The sequence below is a fragment of the Conger conger genome, chromosome 7 (assembly GCF_963514075.1).
Source record: "Conger conger chromosome 7, fConCon1.1, whole genome shotgun sequence".
NCBI lineage: Eukaryota > Metazoa > Chordata > Actinopteri > Anguilliformes > Congridae > Conger > Conger conger.
This window is the reverse complement of record NC_083766.1, coordinates 34,271,547-34,287,103: the sequence shown is the minus strand read 5'-3', so window position 1 is coordinate 34,287,103 and position 15,557 is coordinate 34,271,547. Positions and strand designations below refer to the sequence as shown.

Here is a 15,557-nt window from a genome sequence, read left to right as displayed (position 1 = left end):
CACACTGTACAGCAATTCTCACTGTGAAAAACTCCCGAGGCATTTAGGAATGACATTTAGGAACATAACCTGCTTACCGATCTCAGTATAATACAACTGAATGCAGCACCATTTGCAATCCATCACTTGGTTATTCAGCTGAATTTTAGATCCAGGCTCTTCAGACTCAAGGAAATAACAAAAGCATCTCCTAACATGGGTCAATGGCATGTGAACTAGTGTGAATCACTATAATAATAAAATGGGGCGACATTGGCTCAGGCGGTAAGAGCAGTGGTCTGGCAGTCAGAGGGTTGCCGTTTCCCAGCCTGGGGGAAGTGTCGAAGTGTCCCTGAGCAAAACACCTAACCCCTAAATGCTCCTGACGAGCTGGTCGGTGCCTTGCATGGCAGCCAATCGCCGTTGGTGTGTGAGTGTCTGTATGAATGGGTGAATGAGAAGCATCAATTGTACAGCACTTTGGCCATTTACCATTTACTATGCCAGAACTCTAAGAACATAAGAACACATAATGACAGAAAAGGCCACTGAGTCTCTCTAAGCCCACCCTTCACCTGCAGAGCAGAGAGAGTATGAAGCATCACCAGCGCCTCCCACCTGATGATTCCCACTGTATACCAGTAATTCAGGAAAGAAGATGTCACATCCTGTTTCTATTTTTATTTTCCACACTGAGCTCCATCCATCAGAAAGATCTGTACGTGTGTGTGCCCACGCAGGGAAACGCTCTGAAGCGAAAACGCTAATGTCGCTGATACTTCACCGCCGCGCTCTGACCACGAGCACGCCAACCGTGCGGTAATGCGTAATCCACTCGCCTTCCCTGAAACAGGGCCCCAAGCGTCTACTTCCAGGTCAGAGGTCACGCGAAGCCAACTAACAGCTGCCAGGGCAACAGCAGCCCACGGAGCTCCCGCCCGTTCGGTGGGGGTGTGTGGGGTTTGCACTCGTTCGTTCTGTGCAGGACGGGGTGGGGCAGAGGGGTTTGGGTGTAAATCCCGTGCTCAAACAGCAGGGCCTGTCAGGTGACAGACCGCGGCCTCTTGAACACAGAGCTCATTCTGCTGGGGAGCACGGCTCTCACACCAGTGTGCGTGACAGCAGGGTCCGAGCGTGAGACGCAAAAGAGAAGGTGCCTCAGTCACTGCACAAACACGTACGTAGATACGCACACACACACCCAAAAGCACAGCACCTACACGTACGTACATACGTACCAACTAGCACACACCTGTAGATACACACGCACCCACAATCACACCTGTACACACACACACGCACACACAAGCACACACCTGTACACACCTGTACACACCTGTACACACACACACACGCACACACAAGCACACCTGTACATACACACGCACCAACAAGCACACCTGTACATACACACGCACCCACAAGCACACACCTGTACATACACACACCTGTACATACACACGCACCCACAAGCACACACCTGTGCATACACACACACCAACAAGCACACACCTGTGCATACACACGCACCAACAAGTGCACACACACACATGCACACACTAGTGAGCAAACCGTAACCTCCAGCAATAAGGCGTGCTACCAATTCCACAGCAGAGCATAACCGTAATCGCTGCGTACAGACACTCAGCTCTCCACTTCATATCATCACTATTCACCTACGCTCAATCCTGCACTCACAAATTACTGCTAATTGCAAAGATAACACCCTGGCTTCTAAAAACCGCAGAGTCTAGCTAAAAATATAAAAGCAGAAGGAAGGAGAGAGACTTCCTGTGAATTCCTCCTTTCAAGTGAGGAGAAATGAAAACACAAGGACAGCAAACCTGCACAGTCCGACGTAGCGAAAAGCACACATGAAACCAAGAGAAGAATTCATTCATTGTGCGTGAAAGCAGAACAGACGTGATATCGGACAGTGAAATCTTCACAGTCATTATTAAACAAGTCTGGCGAAAAAACTTCAGGCACTTTGTGGATAAAGGCTTGAACGTGTTAGGACCGCCTCCCCTGGAGAGGATGAACTGCACGCAGGTCTCTTCCTACGACAGTCTGCCGCATACGGCTGTTTCCCGGCTTCGCGCGTACAGCCGGATGGCAGGGGGGTGGGTGCCTTGCGTCGGCCCGCTTTCAAACAGGGCTTTTTAATGGCCCACTGTACTGTGTGAACCCAGTTCTCATTATACAGTGAAGATATAATTATAATCGCGGGACCTCACCCAGGGCAAGGCACACACTGTCTGTGCTTTCAGATGAGACAGGCCTGTCTTACCGAGGGCTGAAACGGGCACCTGGGCATCGCTGGGCGGTCTGCGTCTGCCGCCGGCGTTTAACACGCGCGGCGCACAACCCCTGCAGCTCCGCTGTCACCCGCGACAGAGCGGACGCACCGCCGCCCAGGGCCAGACAGCTGTCAATCAATCTGTTCTCCAGCCCCGGGAGGGTGGGGCCACACGGACAGCGGTCTGGGTCCAATATTCACATTCCTCAAACACGGAGCCTTGGCAACGTTATGAAAAAGGGTCTGCCGGTACAAATACAGAATCTTTTGGTCAGCACGTTGTAAATTGTCATAACTTGACATGAGTATAAAGTAAGCCTGCATACATGGGAATTCCGGATGATACGACCTAAAACAGGACTGAATACTGCTGGAGTTGCACACAAGCCTGGTTTCCCCTCTACCTGGTTCTTAATGAAGTACAGGAAAAGGTCTGTGTGCAAGAGTGTACTTCTCTGCTGTAATACCAAATATATGCGCAATACTGAACATAGCAACACAGAGCTAAAATCAATGGAGATTTGATCTCCAATCCAACAGTGACAGTACGCTCGATGCTGCTTTTGACAGAAACAGAAATGACATTCTCAACGCACGGCGTTTGCTCAAAGTACCTCCATTTCCTAGCTTCGGGGTCCATTTCCACCCGTTTCTATTTTGAACAGATCATGTGTTGTGTTGAACAGTATCGTGCTGTGAAAATACTACAATGGTTTTCCCCAATACCGATCAAACAGTACAGCATATTAATTCTAATATAGCATTTCAATAATGCCATAAACATCATCTGTCTCCAAGCCTGTGTATGCGAAATCACATATAAGCGCACACGCGCCCACAAAGACAGCATCAACACTGAGTCATGCTCCAACCTGTCACTCACAATACACGTGTAATTATCACATCAAAGTACTCCCATTCACTTTAGTGGCCCTTGTGGGCAGGACCAATTGGCAGTGGCTCAGGTTAGTTTCCCTGACTTCAAGGGGCTTTATAAATCCTGACATCTGTGCCAAATGAATGCAATGCAAAGTCAATTACACTCATCCCGTAAAAGGCCAGCACACTTTCAAGCTACACGTATCAGATCTCACTTGGGAGTCGGATATTATACACCCTGCATTAAAAAGGACCAGGGGGCATTCTGTTCCCAACGCTTGCAAAGCAGGGACACTGAACGTCCAGTCCACCAATCTGTCCCTCAGTCAAGCTCAAATTTCATGGGCTTCTACAGCAATATGTCTCTGCATTGAAAATGCAGCGATGAGGTTAGCATTTAATTACACTAAATACTGCATTCCTCTTGCTGTAAGCCAGAGGCCAAGCATGCCATTTGCTGATAATTATTTTTTGGAAAACAATCGCTGCCACTTTCTGTGCCTCTTGAACACCACAATGACTCCCACGCGGGGGCAGTCCATGAGCTGAAAACTGGAGGGGCACAAAACTTTCCTTTAAACTGTTCGTTGACCACAACCTGTTTTCATTCATTTCCCTTCATTAACAAGAATGCCAACGATGTGACTCATCAATTGGCCAGTAACACGCAGCTTCTACATATTGTGTTAAAGAGAATAAATGATTCATTCAATTTAGAAATGGAATTTTTTCAATATTCACTAAGTACACTTTACAGTAACAAAACAAATTGACAACTATGTGTTAGCTTTCAGCAAAAACAGAAGTAGCAAATCTTGCGCTTCAATCTGTGCATTCCAGATGATTCTCTGAGTGCAAGTGCATGAAAGGAGAACGTCTACATGCATCCACAGATATTGTTGATAAAACGTGCACAATTTTGCCACGCAAATAAAAATAATTGTAGGTTATAAATGGCCTAATTGAGGACAACTGGCTATATATCTGATGGTATTGAGTACTTCACGATTTAATCACGGGATTGCTAATCAAGGAAAATTACATTACATTACATTAATGGCATTTGGCAGACGCTCTTATCCAGAGCGACGTACAGTTGCTTAGACTAAGGAGACAATCCTCCCCTGGAGCAATGCAGAGTCAAGAGCCTTGCTCAAGGGCCCAAAGGCTGTGCGGATCTTATTATGGCTACACCGAGGACCGAACCACCGACCTTGCGGGTCCCAGTCATGTACCTTAACCACTACACTACAGGCCGCCCCTGTAGCGTAATTACTGAAAATTTATGAAAACAGGAGACCAATAATCTGTTTAAAGAAAAGTTTTGTGCCACCAATTTTCAGCTCACCAGCCACTGCACGCACATCAGGAGAGCATTGTAGCTGCACAGAAAATGCTCCAGCGCGCTCATCTTTTAGCTAGGGACTGCTTTACACAGCAAAGTACAGGTCACACAGTGCGAAAGAAGAGCTAGCTCAAAACCAAGCAAGGCATTTCTCACTGACAGCATCTGGCCCCCTGTGGGCACCTGGCGTCTTGTTGGGAGAAACTAATATAGTGATATCCTGAGAAACCCTGTCAGAAAACACCAGACCTTAGCCTATTACGTTTTGCCACTGTGGACTCCGCAGTGACAGCTGACTAATGGCACAGCCCTGGTTTAAACCCTGCATTGTCTCTGCCTGTTAAATGGCCGTTCCCAAGACTGGCGCTTTTAGTGATGGAGCCATTGGAAAGGCCCCAGCACCATTTACTCCCATAAGCTTATACACTCATATTCAACCCGACTCCTTTTCATGTAATGTAGGGATTGAAATAATTTGGTTCTCCCAAATCCGACTGCATCTTCTCCCGCTGTCAATTAGGGAACACCGGAATATACAGGAGGTAAACACTGACGGATAGCAGCAGGGAGGATGAGAGAGAGCGGGAAGGAAACAAAGGGGTTGTTGTCGAAATGAGGAGCCGGAGAACAGGAAAGGGTGGCTAATTTGACAAGAGGCATATCCACGAGAACACCCACACAGTTTCCGAGCAAGGAAAGGATCAGGGCTGCTGGCTGAACTACACGCCGGGCGCGCTCTTATTTGACAGTGCAGAGTCATTACTCTAACGAGCAACTCTACAACCGCAGATATAGCAATGTAAAAATCGGAGAGAAAGCCTCGGTTTCTACATACCGCTATGACTGTGTATTCTGATAAAACCTTGTGTATGAACTTATACTGTGTGAGAGCAATTGGATGCGATTTAAATGGAACGTCACAAGTTTTGTAGCTATAATATTGAGCAATCCCACACTACAAGGTTCATTAACGTGTTTCAATGCGTGCGCGACAGGGGAAACACACCGATGGATTTGTCCCACTTTTAGCTGAAACTAAGCCGTCACACACCTTTAAGACGGGTAAACACACCGAGAGCAATGAAGATGCGATGCTATATTTACTCCCCTAGCGCAGCATCCATAACAACAAGGGCTGACATTTGAGGAACGTGAGCTTTTCCGATCCTGCAGTGAGTCATTGTGGAGCACGCTCGCTGCATCGTTCACTGATTAAAAAGTGCGCGTAAAAAAAGAAGAAAAGAAACGCGTGCTGCAATTTCTACTGGTCGGATAACTAAGACATGGATACAAATGTAACTCCACTGTCTCATGTGAGAAAGCGTCGAAGAGAGATGACTCAACTCCATTATAAAAGCCACACGGGGCACGGAACAGTCAGTCACGATTCGTAGCACTACTTACTTCCAGGTTTACATTTGCAACAAAAAGCCATAGGGTAAGATTGTCAAATCTGAAACCAGACAGCGCAGGCGGAAAGAGCTGGACTTGAATCTGGACTGAATCATGACAATTAACAACTCTGGCTTCATCAGGCATACGTATCCTCCCATCGCTAAAAACTGCGCGGAAGCGAGTCATACTGCAAACTCAATGTAGAGGGCCCCACTCTGTTGCTAAAGAATACTACATACATAGTTTAACCATGAGGAAGTAATGCTAACTCCAGGACAAAAGCCCATCTGACAGTTGCTGTAAAGGGTATAACTGTCTGACCCTTTAGATGAGCTAAAACACACTTAATAGTTCAACTGAAATTGAATTGAACTTGTTCTTAGGTGTTTAGCAGCTAAAAGTGTGCCAATTTGTGTGTTTCAAAAGCATGTACTAGAAAGTGAAAAAAGTAGGCCTTGATACAATAACAATACAATACAATAACCATCTATGAGATGACAATAAAATATAAAGGAATTAACCATTAGATATTGAAACAGAAAGAGTAAGAAAGACAGGACACCACAATACCACTCCACCAGAGTCAGTCTACCAGCAAATCGGATCACGCTTTCACGGGTGGAGAACTACAAAGAAAGAAAGACTGCCTGCATTGACAATGGCACAGGGGTAAATATACATCCATCTGAACAGAAAATCAATACACTTCTATTTTAGAACTAATCCAGCCAGTAACATGGTGAGGCAAGTTCTCCTGAGCCACTTCAAGAACAATGCGAAACGGGGTCTTCGGTCACCACTGCATGATGGCCATTGTGTGAAGCAGCATTTATCAGTGAGTATAACTCCCAAGGCTTTTACAGCCTGGCAAGAGGGTTGCTGATAACCCCCAAGCCAAGTGCATTCTGGGGGAAAAAATCTTTAATGGCCTGAAATGGCCCTAGGGCATACAGTACAGAATTCTCCCTGCCTGTAGAATAATAGGACTGAGAATCTAGGTCCAGGAGGAAGTTGAAGTGAACGGTCAAGTCAGCAAACATGCGATTTGCATGAATTTAATTTAATTCACTTGCATCTTTTTAGTGGAGTAGAGTCTCTGTGTGGTAGTAGAACCTCCTGAAGAGGTAGTAGGATGTGACCTGGCATTACACTAATGCTAGGTTCCAGGCAACGTCCTACTACGGAAAGTGCAATAGAACGTCATTAAAAGTCAGAAATCCTACTTATAAACTCTGGCCATCTACCCAGACTTCACAAGAAGCAGTTATCTGACATCACACAACAATGGCAGCACCTAGCATCCAGTGTGTGGATTGATGTAAAACATGTTGCCAATGTTATTAATTAGCTGGTTAGGACAAACAATCTCTGAAAGTTATCTCTGCACAAAAGTTATTTGGGAAAATGTAAAAAATATTGAAAAACGAAACAAAAATGAAACAAAAAAGAAACGTGAAACCATTCAGAAATATACCATTTACTGACTTTTGTAGATTACTACCAATATAGCTAGACCGGAAGAGAGTTAACAAGTAGTATATTTCTGCCGCTGAGTCAGTGCAGAATGCGGACAGTTCATGTGGTTATGAACATAAACACCACCAGTTTTTCACAGTCAGCCATGTTTTTTGTTTACGTTTGGCGTTGTGCACCTAGAATGCTTGGAGGTCGGAAATTGGACATTTCAACTGGGAAATTCCATCCTGGTAAATGGAACACAGCATAAGAAGTACATGCTATTCATGACTAATGTAATTATGACTGCCATCAGCACTGTCCTTGGATCAAATGGGCTGAAATAACAACCTTCCCCTCGAGATTAATTCAGTTTGGCCACTCTTAACTTACAACGTGGACCTCAGTGGAATAACGTACTATGGGTGTGTCATTCGATATGAGATCTCGTGTGGTCACAGATCTCGCATTGTGCAATGTTCTGTCATGCCTGTCAGATCGCTTCTGTGTCTGTGAGATCTCCTGTGGGGTTTTGAGATCTCGTGTGTAGTTGCGAGATCTCCTGTGTCACTGTGAGATATGCGTGTGGTTGCGAGATCTCCTGTGTGGCTACGAGATCTCCTGTCTGGTCATAGATTTCATATTTTGCAATGTTCTGTGCCCTTGTTGGATCTCCCGATTGCCTGTGGGATCTCCTATGCGATTTTGATATCCCAGCAGTTACGCTCCTCTGTTTAGAAGTTCATATGCAGGCTATTTGGCGGAGCCATCCCCACTGCTAGCCCCGCTCATTGGAGCTCCGCTGGTGAAGAGGACCTAGACGAGAATGTGAGGTGGCATGGCTGCGGGCAAACCTCGGCCTCCGAGCAGAGCTGGGTGGAATCTCCGGCTCAGAGCGGGGTGGGGTGGAATCTCCTGCCGGTTGTGTGTACTGACTGCTTTTCTATGCCGACATTCCCCCACACACTCGCACACAGAGATACTCAACTCCACACACAGACACTCAACCCCACACAGAGATACTCAACCCCACGCAGACACTCAACCCCACGCAGATACTCAACCCCACGCAGATACTCAACCCCACACAGATACTCAACCCCACACACATACAGACACTCAACCCCACACAGATATTCAACCCCATGCAGACACTCAACCCCACACAGAGATACTCAACCCCACACATACAGACTCAACCCCACACACAGATACTCAACCCCACACACAAACAGGCCTTTCTGTAACCAAACCTACCGACAATTCAACCGATTTCTGCAGCAGCAGCTGGTATGATCCTAAATTAACATCTTGCGTACTGTAGATCATGTTTACTCAAATGGAGGTTTAACCTTCCATGTCAAAATAGTAACCACGATAACAAGTGGTTTGCCAAACCCCGCCCCTCCGGCTGCCAGGCTGGCAATTGAGGGGGAGCTGGGTGTGCAGTCAGGTTCAGGAGCTCTACATGTGTGTGTGTGCATGCGTGTGTGTGTGTGTGTGTGTGTGTGTGTCAGAGAGAGACAGAGAGGAACTGTGTGTGTAAATGTGTGAATGGGAGAGAGTGAGAAAGTGTGTGCATGCAATTAGGGACTGAGTGAAGCAGTGAGAAAGTAATTGCAGTTGTAATATTGTTCTTTTAACTGATCAGTTGTTTTTTCAGCATTTCTTTTAAAAGTCATAAATCAGCAATACATTTTTCAAATTACAAAATTGAATTGTGTGTGTAATGTGTGTGCGTGCGAGTGTGAGTGAGAAAGATAATGTGTTGGTAATAAGATAATGAGAGGGAGAGTAAGTGCTTGTTTGTCTGTGTGTGAGAGAGAGTGAATTGGTGCATGTGTACGTTTCAGGGAGAGAGTGAGAATGAGTGTTCGGGGGAGGTGGTAGTATTGAAATTATACTGACCTCGATCTAGAACCAGCATCTGGAGACACATCAGTATCTGAGGAACACCACTGTGCCCCTTTCCAGCTCCCTCCATCTCTCTTTCCCCCTACCCCTCTTTTCTCCATCCTCCATTTCTCTTTCAGATACTATGAGAGCAAGCATGGGCTGAATTAACTGTGCCTTTTCAGACAGGAATTAACTGTAATGTGACTCTGTCCCCACACAACCATGAGCAAATAACACAGGGACACAACGCAGAAATCAGCTTCAGCTCATCAGATCACACCGACTGCATGCGCTTCCCAACACGCATTAAGAGAAATGCTCAACTAAATGTACGGTAAAGCTAGTCACAACGCACCACTCGGTGTAAAGTAACTGAACACAAAAAGTGAACATGAACACAAGTTGCTTTCAAATGAAAAGCATAAAAAAAAGAACCGTAAGATTGAACATAACTCATTTAGTGTTAGTATGAGGGGGGGTGCATGCAGTTTTCATATCAACTGTTTGGCAGAATCAGCCAACGCGCCTTGCTGTTCCTAAGAAGTGTGAATCACTGGGTAAACACTGGTAGCCTGAACAGCGACAGTGCACACAGTTCCCGGTGATGAAAACGGCTGGTTTTCAGGAGTTATTTCCCGTGTTCTTGGCATGATTCAGTTTTGCATATGTTCTGAATCACCACGTTAATGTGCCCCAGGAGGCTGACAGCGGTGCGGACATTAAATCATTTGCTCGGAGAGTCGCCGTCGAAGAGGGGATGGACGGAGAAGCTCAAAAGCGAACCCGCGCCTCTTTCTGCCGATTCAGCCGAGGTAACGGTGACCTTTAAGTCCAGGCGTAATGAGGGAAGCCAGCGGAACAGAATGTGGGGAAAGGAGGCAGTGGTTAAGCGTTTGCTTTCGAGGGAGATTACCAGCCTGTTCCACTGCACTAAAAAAAGCAGTTATCCACAGCCACTCTCATTTTCTGATAACTCCGGCTGGATAAATGTATATACTTTGGAGAAACAAGTGCCAGACAGATCCTGCGCTGCATAATTATCTGCCTCGAAAATAATTCCCCTTTGAACTCAACGGCATGTTTCTTTTGGTCTCGCTCTCTCTCTCACACACACACGCAAGCACGCACACACACACACACACACACACCTGTGATTTCCCTCGTAGCGCCACAGCTAACTACACTGACAAAGTAATTACCCTACAAAGTAACAGTGCCATTACTCACACACACACACACACACAGACAGACTTGGGCAGTAGCCTACCTTGCATCCGAACATTAAGGACAGGGTGTTGTCGGAGCAGGCAGCTTTGCAGTGGCACAGCATGGGGGGAAAGCAGTCAGGATCTTTGACCAGAGGAGACATTCCATCCGCGACGGGAGTGCAGCTCTCGCTCCGGGGGGAGAGGCATGGAGAGAGACCACGCTGGGAATCTGCTGTGCGCTTGGTCAAACAACCATGATGCTCTGCTCCAATCTCCCTCTCCTTCTCCGCTTCCTCACGCTCTCTCTCCCTCTCTCTCCTTCTCTACCCGGCTACTCCTCTCTCGCTCACAAGCTGGCTCGTTCTCCCTCTCTCTCTCTCTGTTTCACTAGCCTAGTCTCCCAGCTTTCTACTCCAATTCTCTCGCTGTCAAACACGCATGCATGCACACTCATACACGCTCGCACGCACGCCTGCTCGCACGCACACACACAAAGACACACACATGCATGCACACACACACACTCACAAAAAGACACACGCACACACACACACACACACACACACACACACAAAGACACAAAGACACGCACGCCCACACACACACACAAGCACAAAGACACGCATGCGCACACGCATATACACACACAAGCAAACGCACACACGTGCGCACACAGGCACACGAGTGCATACACACACGCACATACACACACACAGTCCCTCTCTACATCTAGTTCTCACTCTCTCATGTCTCTTTATACAGATGGGAAAACTACACACATGAAGGCGATGAACATATGAAAAAACACTTCCCCGCCCAATGCTGCTCATCCCCCCATCCCAGCGGCTGAGAGACGGACGGAGGGATGTTAGCATGCGGTAGTAAAGGACAGAGCTGCAGCTAACTCTGCCAGGCTGCTCAGACACACCGCAGCGGGAGCAGCAGATACAGCACCCCCCAGCAGTGCAGGGAAACCCCAGTAATCTCTCAGAGCCCAGCCCCTGCACTCTGGGCGCTAACGCTACGCTAGCTCATAAAGGCAGACCTTCATGAGCCAGCTTCCACTGGTGAGGCCGGGAACGCATTTCAGGCTAAAAACATGATCTATTAAACATAGCGCATTAACATCTACACATTAAGAGCCTCTTAATGTCCCCCCCGCTCTTACAGGCAGTCTTTAATGATCCAACTGCTCCATTTTCAACATGAAAAAACTTTCAAAAAAAGGAAAACGGAATCGAAGCAGAGAGAGGGACGCCACGATGCGCTCTGCACTGATGCACTCTGGGAGAACGGAGGTGGCACCGCTCACCGGAGAGACTCCCAGCGAGTGCCAGCCCCCGGGACCTGGACAGCAGCCCACATAGTGATGGCAGCCTGCCCACGTTCTGCCTGGCTGGATGGGGCTGGATGGGGCTGGATGGGGCTGGATGGGGCTGGAGGGAGACGGGGTGGGGCTGGAGGGAGACGGGGTGGGGCTGGATGGGGCTGGAGGGAGACGGGGTGGGGCTGGATGGGGCTGGAGGGAGACGGGGTGGGGCTGGATGGGGCTGGAGGGAGACGGGGTGGGGCTGGGTGTTTCAACTCCTCAGCCAGCGACCTGCAGCACTGAACCAGGGGGAGCCTGTAAAACACCGCGTTAACGCAGGCCCCCAGCAGAAGCCACCCTCGCCCGCTCCGTGAGAATAACGGGAGGGAGGGAGGGAAGGAAAGCAGCAGCTCCTTCTGATCAAGGTGGAGCTTCAAAGCCACCCACACACCGAGGCAGGCCCTCAGGTAGACTACCCACTGGGGTTTTCCCTGGGGTGAGCCACAGGTACCCAGGGAAAACAAGGTCTGCTCATAAGTTGTGAATAGTACTGAGGAAAACATATTTATGATATTTGATAGGATAAAATGAAATCCTTTCGGATGAAAGGCGAGCGGTAGCATCCTGGCTCAGGGAGAAAACACTGCTCAGGCTGCGTCTGCTTCATTACCCCCAAGACCTGCAGCGGGAGAGAGGGAGCAGGCCAGTGCAGCGTAGACCGCTGTGTGTTAAAGGCAGGACTGGGGTAATTGTATTAGTAATGACCCCCGGGGTGTCGGCACTGAAGCTGGTTCTGCCCAGGAAGAGGGCTGCTGTGATCAAACACACACACACACACACACACACACACACACACACACACACACACACACACACACACACACACACACACACACACACACACACACACACACACACACACACACACACACACACACACACACACACACACACAGAGCTACACCGCCCTCTCTCCGCAACGCATGATAATCTTTCCCCAGTCAGGGTGCTTTTACAGTCTCAATATTAATTTTAATGCCTTAAAATAAAGATTTTATTTGGTGTGCTCAAAGCAGAGATCTGCGTGTCGTTCTAAAAACTGTCCCCAGAGAAGTGGATGTGTTCAGAGGAGTCTGTGAAAGGTACTTTCAGATGCTGCGCAAAGTGGAGTGGAGAAGGGGGAGATGGTCTCTGTTCAATGTTTTACACCCAGCTTCTATCCCTACTTCATTTCTGCTTGAAGTTTTGTTGCGGTTCCTGCACATGGTTTCAGATACAGCTGCAACACTTAATCTTAAAAAGCAGGACCCTGTGTGTATGTGCGTGTGTGCACATGAGCTCGTGCACGTGTGTGTGTGTGTGTGTGTGTGTGTGTGTGTATGAGCTTGTGCATGTGTGTGTGTGTGTGTCTGTGTGTGTATGAGCTTGTGCACGTGTGTGTGTATGAGCTTGTGCACGTGTGTGTGTGTGTATGAGCTTGTGCACATGTGTGTGTGTGTGCGTGAGCTCATGTACGCACACGTGTGTGTGTTTTAAGGACAGCAGTCTTTTTATCCTTCATTTCACTGTTGCTCCCATTTACAAAGAATGGGTCAAGTTGCCAATCATCTCTCGGGTAATATGCAACCAAGCCCCACACACACACACACACACACACACACACAACCTCAGGCAAAATGCATAGCAGGGAATGTGGACTAATGTACCAAACACAGAATCATAAGACCCATCTTCCTATGACTGATGAGTAATTTAACCTACATCTGAATGCTCACAAAAAACATCAGTAATATGATGACACAATGAAGTATTGGAATAACAAGCTAAACATTATATGTTAACGTGAATAGAAAATAAGTATTTTGTATTAACAAGTCCAGATATAATTTGGGTATTTTTCCTCCTATATATCATTTATACAATATGTAATGTATCCAGAACTGGCTCACATGCAATAGGCTATACACTGGCATTTTCTTAAGATATAAATAATTTAAGGCAGAGAGTGCAGTGATTCAGAATCACAATGTCTCCACTGCACCATCAACCGCAACCCTGATCCTGAGGTTTTGTGTGTGGCCAGTAGAGGGGGTAATGGGACTGCAGGTCCATCACATACTAAGAGGGTCTTGGTCAGATTGTTGATGAGATAATTGCTTTAATTAAATAATTCCCCAAGTTCTTTTTCAGGGCAGGATTTATAGAAATGTGCCATCCTTGCATAACCAAACCTGAGGACCGTCATCTTTACTGTATCAAACCTGTTGACTGAAGCCAGCCTTCTCTCAACAAATACCCTGCAATTATCCCCGACATTAAATACTAGCCTAAATGGTGGAGTGAAATGCTCCATAACATCACTGAAAAACATAAACATGGCTTTTCACAAGAGGTAAGGATCTTTACCGATGCCCTGCTGCATTCCCTTCAATCTGCAAGAAATGACCAAGAAACACTTCCGAGAGAGAAGGCCCCACAGAGAATCACTGTGAGACGGAAACACTGAGACAGAAAGCCCCACAGAGAAACACTGTGAGACAGGACAAAGAGAGAACCCCACAGAGAAACACCCAAATGTAATAGTGGTGCAACACAAAACAACAAGTATTCTGTAGTGAGAAAATAATACATAGTAGGCATGAGGCCCAAAGGTATTCTTCAGAATTTGTACAACAATTAATAATTAAATGTATTTGAGCACTGATAGGTTTAATAGAATCATAAGAGACAGCCTGGTACACCGGGGGCAATGGGGCACAGTAGACCAACGGAAAAAGCATACACGTTTCCCACAAGTGATTTTAAAACTAAACACAATACACCTCTGTCAGTGACTCCGTGTTCATGCATAATTCATGCCAGCTTGCAGTTAAAGACCAGCACTATGCCCTCAGGTAATGTACTGCAAACCAAAAAAGAAAAGAAAAAAAGAAAATCTATTCTGTACAAAAGTTTATCCAGCATGTCGGCGCTGTTCGGCTTTGATTTGGGCAAACAAAATGTCAAGCCTGCTGTAGCAAATAATGCATTAGGCCAGCTTTCATTTTTACAATGAAATCTGTAATATGAATTATTAATATGGTCTATATATTAGGCAACTTCAATTTTCATGCTATTTCTGAGACTGCAGTAATCATTAACAATTTGACATTTTCACACAACATACCTCTCTGCAATACAGAATCATGTGGCTGTAACACAATATATAAAGCATACAGACCTGGTTAAGAAGTTTAATTTTGTGCAATCTCAGGTCGTAAGAGCAGTGGTCTGGCGGTCGGAGGGTTGCCGGTTCGATTCCACCCGGGGTGTGTCGAGTGTCCCTGAGCAAGACACCCAACCTCAATGCTCCTGATGAGCTGGTCGGTGCCTTGCATGGCAGCCAACCGCAGCTGGGGTGTGAGTGCATGAGAATGAGAAGCATCATTTGTACAACGCTTTGGTCAGCCCTATATAAATGCCAACCATTTACTATTTAAGCAATTTATTAATCATGGTTTGATTGTCGGTGCCGGCATCTCAAACAGCTGTCGTTTTGGGATTTTCAGACTACACTCTCTAGAGCTTATTGAGAAATAGTGGGATAAACAAAAACATTTTCCAAACAATGTTGATAATGTGCCCCAGAACACTGGCATGTTTTCAGACTCTGCACGGATATAAACAGTTGGTGTACTTGAGTACAAAGTCGTTTTAGCCGTGCAGTACAAAGCCTGCGGAAGTTCACAAGAAAACGTATCATTATATTTGGAAAGAGAAAGTGCTTGAGTTTTTTTTCGAATGCAAATTTTT

The 15,557-nt window shown here is 46.7% G+C and overlaps 1 protein-coding gene across 4 annotated transcripts in view; it reads right to left on the bottom strand.

Annotated features, from left to right (window-relative positions):
* dlg2 (discs, large homolog 2 (Drosophila)) overlaps window positions 1-15,557 on the bottom strand; it is a 239,252-nt gene that overhangs the window by 147,077 nt on the left and 76,618 nt on the right. The window lies entirely within an intron of this gene.